The following is a 9,054-nucleotide window of genomic DNA, read 5'->3' as shown; positions in this document are numbered from 1 at the left end:
CTCTTCTCCTCATTGCGAAGAACACAATTAAAATCACCCATAACCAACCATGGAGTATTATTATCAACTGAAGAAAGTTGCTGCCATAAACTTCTTCTCGTGACACGTAAACAGCTAGCATGAACAAAGGAAATCAAAACCCCCTCTACTTCAATAGTAATAGCTTGCCTACTAGAATTCATAACTACAGGCGTAGCTATGCAGCTGGACCAAAAAATCCATATGTTTCCTTTAGACGAACCAACAGAATTATGAATAACTTCTTTCTTATAGCCATCCACATATAAAGTTTGCAAGAAATTTAAAGTACAATGTACCTTTGGCTCTGCAATACATAAAATATCCGGCTTGAAATCATGAAATAACTCACGCAACTTATTTTTAGCAGCATCACGTGCAATGCCATTTATGTTCCAATATAGAACACGCATTAAAAACCAGTTTTGGAGGAGTTAGTATCAATCTGAGAAGTTGCACCAGAATTAATTCTTGGTAAACTTCCTTTTTCAGCACAAATTCTCAAATTGGAGTCCTGAAGAGACTCGGAATCAGAAGCATTCCTACCCTCAGTAGTATTCACTACCTTATGCATGGATTGCATGCGAACACGCCTAGCTTCTTGATCAGCCCTAAACTTTGCATCAGCTGAACTCTCCTCCACATCTTGAATTGTTTCAATAGCATTATATCTGTTTTTATTCAAAAGAAACTCCCCAGCCGTAAGCTGATCACAAAGAGGAGTAGGAGTTGCGGTCACAATCCTAACAGGTTTGGGAATCCTAGTTCCAACCAAACTTGTTATAGTTGATGGATTAGTTTCACCCACTTTTCCATTCTTAACTAAAACTGATTTTGAAGCCTGCGCTTGTTTAGTTCTCGCCAATTCAACATAGACAGATTCAAAATCAGCTTTGGCTTGTGCCATAACAACCTCCAACTGCTGAGCCTTCACCAGCTTAGCAGCAAACTCCACATCAGCTTCTTCACCAGCAATATTATCAACAACATCACGAACATCTACATTGACGTGTGAGCTTTTTTCTTACCCTTCTTCTTACGCCTAGCCACTTGCCATTCCCCACCAGCAGGTTTAGGAATATTGCTCACGCCAGGTTGAGAATCATCAACGCTAACTTGTTTGCTTACCACAAGTTGTCGCTCAGTATTTTCCTTGTGCTGCTTTCTACATTCATGATCAGTATGCCCAATCAACTTGCACTTGGAACAATATTTTGGAACTTTTTGAATCTCAACAGATTGCCAAAAATCTAAACCCCCAACCGTAATATGAATAGCATCAGTAGCTGCTTCAGCAAAATTAATATCCACCAAAACTGATGCAAAGTGACCATATTCATGAGCAAGAGTACGTCTATCAACCACAATTGGAGTTCCTAATGATTTAGCCAAGGACAATAGCGTTTTTTATGTCCAGAATTCTAATGGAAGCCCTGGAAAAGAAACCCACACGGAAGCATGAGATGATCTTTGTTTTTCAGAATCAAAACCAGGAAACCATTCAATTAGGGTTAGCTTTTGATGCCTAAAAAACCAAGCTTCAGCATTCAAAAGCTTGTCTTTTGCTGTTTGGGATTGTAACTTGATGGTGAAGAAACCTCTACTCATAGGAATTAGCTGAACCACACCTTGACCTAGCTGCCATTGATGTTCCAAATCATCTTTTAGCTCTTGGAAAGTAATTCCTTTGAAATCTAAACGTCCAATAAGACTGAATTTCCAAATATCACACCCTTCCAAATAGAAAGATTCAGGTAAAACAATCGCTGGTTTGCCTTCTTTTAACGTTGGCAATAGTAAAGAACTGAGATCAATAGATGTTGTTGGAAGCTGTTGCTTCCCCTTCAACTGATCAACATAAGTACGAGACCTAACATGAGACGCATGAGAAGCATCTCCCATCTCAAATCACCCGTAGATGATTGAGGAGAACCAAAAAAATTGAAAAGTTTGTAAACCCTAAACCCTAAGGAAAAATCGCCTCAGAGCCCTCCGAAGACCTGAAGAATGTGAAGAAGTGGTGAACTACAACAGCGACATCATCCTTCCAGTTGAGGTTAGTAATATTGACTTGAGTTGTTTCATTCCTAACGTATCTTTCAAGTCGTGTTATATTGAAAACATAACTGCGACGCTGTATATACTGTACATATTGTATAATACTCTAGTGATGTGACACGATCATAATAATATGATCATAATATTAGGGAATTATATTATGAAGTATAACGCTTATCTTTTGAACTTCGTAGATATGACATCGACATAATCTTGTATATATTTTTATGATTATGTGAATGGGTTATCGTGAAGATTTCATCCTAGGAAACAATGTTTTACTTTTGTTTAAAGGAAGTACATTCATGAACTTGTTTTATGAATCGAAAGGAAAATTATTAGGCTTATTGGTCCGGCTATTCATTGCAAATCTTTGGATGACCAATATGTTTGAGATGGTAGAACCGATCTTAACTTATGTTATGTTATGTAACCGATCCTAAGTAATCACCATGTGATGGTATGATCGATCCTTGTAATCGGTGTGACCGATCCTAGTAATTGATGTGACTGATCCTGAGTATGTGTAATCTATCCTTGTGATTGGTGTAACCGGTCCTGGTAACTAGTGTGACCAATCACAAGTAAGACCATGAGTATATGGAACCAATCCTTGCAACTGGTGTAACCGATCCTAGTGACTAGTGTGATCGATCACAAGTATTTCCATAATTAGGTATAACCGATCCTAGTAATTGGTAGAACCGATTGAACCCGTGTATGTGATTTGGTATTTGATTAATCACATAGTAGTCTTGGAAAACAGGTGCACCAATTCTAAACTTATTTGGAAATGTGGTATAATCGATTAAAAGAATGCAAATCCATGTAAATATGAAATAAGGATTTGCAGTGAAAAGATGTCAACATACTTTGAACACGAACAATAACTCTCATCATTTATTATTCAAAGATATTCCTTATTACTCAAGGTGATCCTGTGCCGAAATAAATTGAGAATCTTTTAATTAAGTTTTTGGTTTTATATGCTTTAATTACCAGCAATTAAATGCATATCTCTAGAGAATAAAAATTAGTAATATGTTTTTTTTTGTTAAGTCCAAGGTTTATTATAACAAAAAAACGTAATTACAAGAATTACAAGATGGGAGGCTCAAGGCCTCCCCACCCCCATAAACCAAAGGGGCAGGAAAACGCTAAAAGCTCATAAAATAAGCTCATAAACACAAATAAATAACATAAAGTGAAAAACTAGGAACATTAAAATCATTTGCGCCCCTTGTTTCCAACTCTAAAATTCCTCTTCTTGGAATGAAGATCAGCAATTATTTGTGTCAAATCAAGGTCTCCATAAGGATGCTTGTATTCATCTTCATACATATATTCGTATTCATCCTCATCTGAAGCATAATTACCACCAGGAATAAGCTTAATAGGAGATTGAGCTTTTTTCTTAGGTGCCATTCTATCCATTAGCTCCTTTTTCTCCTTGAAATAGTCTTGTCTAAAGGCTGGATTCCTAATAAAATTTTCACGCACTTCAATATTCTCAATGTTACTTGCCTCCTCTAACTCCTCCATAGACAAAATATTATTAATATCAAACCCGGTTGTTGTTTCCTTGTTATGATCATTGTCGCAACCTAGAGATTCCTCATTGGCCTTATTGAACTCCAAGCTAGCATCAGATTGCAAAGACCGCAAGGCCAACAGTTTTGCAGCTTTCTTGGCCACTTTTATAGCTTGTTTCCTTGCTATAATACCTGCATCAACTTCACCCCATTCTTTCGAACTCATACTAATGTCTAAGTCACTAGAATCATCTTGTTCCTCCTCCACCAAAACCTCACTTGAATCATTAGCAAGGCCTAACTCAGAAGCTAGAGCACCATACTTGTTATTCACCACTAGTTCAGATTGAAAAATTGCATCCACATAAGGAGTTTCAAAAGATTTAAATTTAAAAGGTGTACCCTTAGTAGCGGATTTCTTACCTTTAACTGTTTTCCAATCCTCTTTAGATGACTCTTGTTTAGAATTAGCCTCAGAATTAGTCACGGCTTGATTTTCAGCTTGCTTGGCATGCTTATTCTTATTCACGGACTCTGACTTGGAATAAGTTTCCAAAACCGAGTTGGGTACAGACCCTGGCTTTGTATTCAAACCTGGAGAGATATTCAAGGCCTGAGTATGACAATTCACGGACATAATCTCAGAGTTTTCCTTGTACACGGACCGCTGCTGAGTTTCCAAAACCAAGTTTTGCTTGGATACGGACTCAGAGTTCTTATTGGGCACGGAAGTTTGCTTCTGCATAACCACGCCAGATTCCACGTTAGTCCTTGACTGAGTTTGCTTGCTAGTAATCTCCGAATTACTTTGCATACTATCTGACGGAACAACTTCATGAACTGCATGAACATAATTTTTACGTGCTGCAATATCCTTTTTTGCTGCAATTGCATTTTTACATCTTATTAGTTTGAGCTGAGCTTCACGATACTCAACAAAAGAGCTATTAAGCTCATCCTCCAATTGTTTATCCTCAGCTAATTTTCTCTTGATGTGAAGAAAATCCAACACCTTGGTCAGTTTGTGCTGTAATAGCACCAACAGACTGAATACCTTCCTTTGCTTCAATATTATTGACGTTCTCTGCATGGTTTTCATGGGAAACAATAACTTCAGAATGAATGCCCTTGTCTGCATTGGAACCATTACCATTCACGTTATTTTTTCCACGTACTTCACTCCAAGCATAATTTTTATTTGGATTGTTAACCTCTTTATCATCTTTCTAAGGTTTTTGAGACACATTAGAAGATTTAGAACCTCCCAAAAGCTTGCGAGCAGCAAGACAATTTTCGAACTTATGACCCATAAACTTACAATGTCTGCAAAACTTGATATTCTCCAAATCCTGAACTTCAACATATTGCCAAAACTCATTGCCATTAGCTTTCAAACGAATTATTTTAGGAATTGGTTTAGCAAAATCAATATCAATAAGCGCAGAAGCATAGTTTTTTTGAGTCTTCCTGATTTTAAAAAAAAACATGAGAGGAAAGAGAAACTCTGGCGAAAACACTAGGGTTTAGTTTTTTCACGTAGGTTTCATAGTTCATCACGAATTCAATATGGTAGAAAATAATCCTAGTTCATCACGGATTCAGCAACACCAATCCTTTGCGGACAAGGTAAGGGGAAAACAAACCCTAAAACCAACAGGAATTGATATTACTAGTTTACCTAATCCTACTCTGATTGATGGAGAACCATCCCTTGTTATACCCATGGATTACTATGAAGAGGGTTGTAAACCCTTTCAACACAGTTTCATTGCACGCCTAAACTTCACGGGGCTGAAGTTCTTTGAGGTAAAAACTCTTTAAATATCTCAATGGCAGATTAATCCTAATTCTGTTAGGTTTATGACTATGGGAAAAGGTTTCTTTGTTATTATGCTACAAGATGAGGAAACTAAGGAGAGAATCAGACGTACAAAGTGGTTTGTTCAACATCATGAACTCAAGTTAATGGATTGGTACCCAGGTTTTGATCCTGATCGTCAAAAAACTTCCCATGCAAACGTATGGGTTTACTTTCCTGGTTTACATGCAGAACTATGGACTGAGAAGAACTTGTTATCTATGGGAAAAGTTTTAGGGACTCCTATTGTGGTTGATCAAAGAACCCTAAATCTGGAGTATGGAAACTTTGCTTCAGTTTTGGTAGATGGGGATTTTGCAAAACACATTCCAAATAGAATTAAGATTACAGCTGGGGGGAGGACGTTTTGGCAATACTTGGATATCCCAAAATCACCAAAATTCTATATGAAGTGCTGCATAATTGGTCACAATGATGTTGAATGTAGAAGAAAATCAAAGAATGATGAGAAAACTTTTAAGGCTGATGCGAAAGGGGAGTGGCAGAATGTGCGTAATAGGAGAAACCGTAAGGGTGATGGAGCTGACGCAACTGTAGCTGTTGCTGGTGGTCCAAACGTTGTTGCTGTAGGTGTTGGCGCTGCTGTAGGTGGTGTAAACGCTGTTGCTGTAGGTGTTGGCGCTGCTGTAGGTGGTGTAAACGATGGTGCTATTGTGGTTCATGATGTTGTTAACGGTGCTGGTGGTAATGTGGATGATGCTCTTGCTGTAGGGCACGGTGGAGCTGTGGTGAATGGGGTGGTTGAAGTTGGTTTAGTGGAGAATGCTGGTGGTTTGGAGCAAACTCTTCAACTAGAGAATGATTTAGTGAATACTGAATCCAATCTTCATGCAGCGTCTAAAGCTTTTGAGAAGGCTAAGAAGGCGTTAGCATTGAAAAAGAGTTCGGTTATTGGGTTGTCAATGATTGAAATTGCAACCTCATCTAAGTCAACTAAGAGTGGTGAATTGGCAAGAACTAATCACTCTAGTGACAGGAATGAGGCGAGTTCTTCTTTTACGCCGGTTGAGGCTGGTAATAAGTCTTTGCAAGACATGGTGGTTGATAATATTGAGGATATCTCAAGCTACAGAGCTGTTGCTGAAACTTCTATCGTGGTTTCTCCTAATAAGTTCAATGTTTTGAATGATGAGTTGGGTGTGGATAATGATGATGTTGAACACTTTTCTGGAGGGGGTTCGGATGTGGCAGAAAACACTTCTGGAGGTAGTTCGGATGAAGAGTTGACGCCTGAGAAAGCTTCATCAGGTGTTAAGGGTGTTAAGGGGCGAAATACCAGTGGATATGCCAAAGAAAAGTAGAAACCAAGCCGGGTTTTGATTACAAGTTCTAGTTCTTCTCAACAACGTTTTAATGATTCCAAATCAGATTCGGATTCTGAAGTGAATGCTTTGGGAAACCGAGTTAGGAAGGGTGTCTCCTCCGTTTTACAAAGTAGGATTCCTAGCAGATTCCACAAGCTATCATAATAAAAAAGAGTGTTTCCTGATGAGAGTTCTATATTGGAATATTAATGGGGTGGCGAAGGTGGAAGCGGGTAGTAAGTTACGTAAATTGGTGCATGAATACAAACCGGTAGTACTTTGTATTGCTGAGCCTAAGATTCGTTGCACTGACAATGTAATGATAAGGTTAAATTTGGCTGGTTATAATAAAAAGGTAATTCATAATTCTACTTCTAGTTCTTTGGGTAATTTGTGGATTCTTTGGGATGATTGTATTGAGGAGCCGGTGGTGATTAATATGTCTAACAGCCATTACGGTTAAAACTGAGGGGGTTCTTATCTCTTTTGTTCATGCTAGTTATATTCAAGTTTTTCGTAGGAGGCTTTGGAGTCAACTTGAAGCGGTTGATGTAACTACTCCTTGGTTGGTTATGGGTGATTTCAATTGTGTTCTTCGTCAAGATGAAAAGAAAGGGGGTAGGAACTCGTCTCTCTTGTATTAATGAGTTTTCTGATTGGATGGAGGATAATAACTTGTTTGAAGCAGATTCGTTGGGGTCTAAGTTTACTTGGACCAATGGTCAGATGGTGTTGGTAGAATTATTAGTAAGTTGGATCGTGCTATTATTAATGAACCTTGGCTGTCTAAGTTTTCGAATTGGCGGTGTAAAGCTCTTCCTAGGGAAGTTTCTGACCATTCGACTCTTATTGGTTTTCCTTTTTGTGATCCTAGGCCTAGACGTGCTCCTTTTCGTATACAGAAGATGTGGTTTTCTCATCCGGATTTTTTGAAGATGGTGGAGTTATCTTGGATGGCGCCGGTTTATGGTAATCATGGTTTTATTTTCCTTTCAAATTGAAGCGGTTGAAGGAGGCAATTAAGTTATGGAATCAAATGGTTTTTGGTAATGTCAATGCGAGACTAAAGCAAGCAACGCTTAAGTTTGAGGTAGCTAGTAGAAATTCTGATGAAGATCCGTTTGATGTTTCAAAACTTAATAATATGAAGGATGCTCTTGTTGAGGTTCAAGATATTCAAAGGCAGCAGCATATAATGTTAAAGCAAAAATCTAGAAATCAGTGGTTGTTGGAGGGTTCTAGTAACACTTCTTTCTTTCACAACTCTATTAAAATTCGTAGAAGTGCTAATACAATCTCGGAGCTTGTTGCTGAAGATGGGAGTACTATTACTGATCCGGTTCATCTTAGTGCTCATGTGGTTTCTTACTATCAGGCTAAATTCAATGGTGAGGATGGTCAGGTAAGTGACTCTTTTTGATTATGATCATGTTTCTATTACTGTGGAAGAGTCGCATATGTTGGATGCTATTCCTACTTGTGATGAGATTAAACAGGCGGTTTTTGATTTGGGAGCTGATAGTGCGCCAGGTCCAGATGGTTTCTCGGGGTGTTTTTATAGACATTGTTGGGAGATTATTCAAAGGATCTGATTTTAGCGGTTACTTATTGCTGGTCTCTAAAACCATTCCTAATGGGGTTAATTCTAGTCTTATTCTTTTGCTTGCAAAGGTTAGGGGAGCTGCTAGGTTGAAGAACTTTAGGCCGATTGGTTTAAGTAATTTCTTTTTTAAGATTTTTACTAAAATCTTGGCTACTAGGCTTGGTACGGTGTTGGGAAAGTTGGTGTCTGAAGAGCAAGTGCTTTCATGAAGGGAAGGAATCCATGAGAATATTAGTTTAGCTTCTGAGATGGTGAATGAATTGCACATCAAAAGGAAGGATGGTAATTTGGGTTTGAAGCTTGATATCTCTCAGGCTTTTGATACGGTGAGCTGGTCTTTTGTTCTTGAGGTTTTTAGAAGGTATGGTTTTTCTGAAGATTGGTGCTCTTGGATTTGGAAAATTCTGGATTCGGCGCGTATTTCTATTCTTCTTAATGGTAGTCCGGAGGGTTATTTCAAGATTAATAGGGGTTTACGGCAGGGGGATCCTCTATCTCCTCTTATTTTTGTTTTGATTGAGGATGTGCTTAGCCGCAACATCTAAACTCTTTCAGAATAAGGATATGGCTTATATGGTAAAACGTAAGGGTATTGCTCCTACTCATTTATTTTTTGCTGATGATATTATGATTTTTTGCAAGGGAAATATGAAGAGTGTG

Source organism: Papaver somniferum, chromosome 10 (assembly GCF_003573695.1).
Source record: "Papaver somniferum cultivar HN1 chromosome 10, ASM357369v1, whole genome shotgun sequence".
NCBI classification, from domain to species: Eukaryota; Viridiplantae; Streptophyta; class Magnoliopsida; order Ranunculales; family Papaveraceae; genus Papaver; species Papaver somniferum.
Note: the sequence above shows the minus strand (reverse complement) of the source record.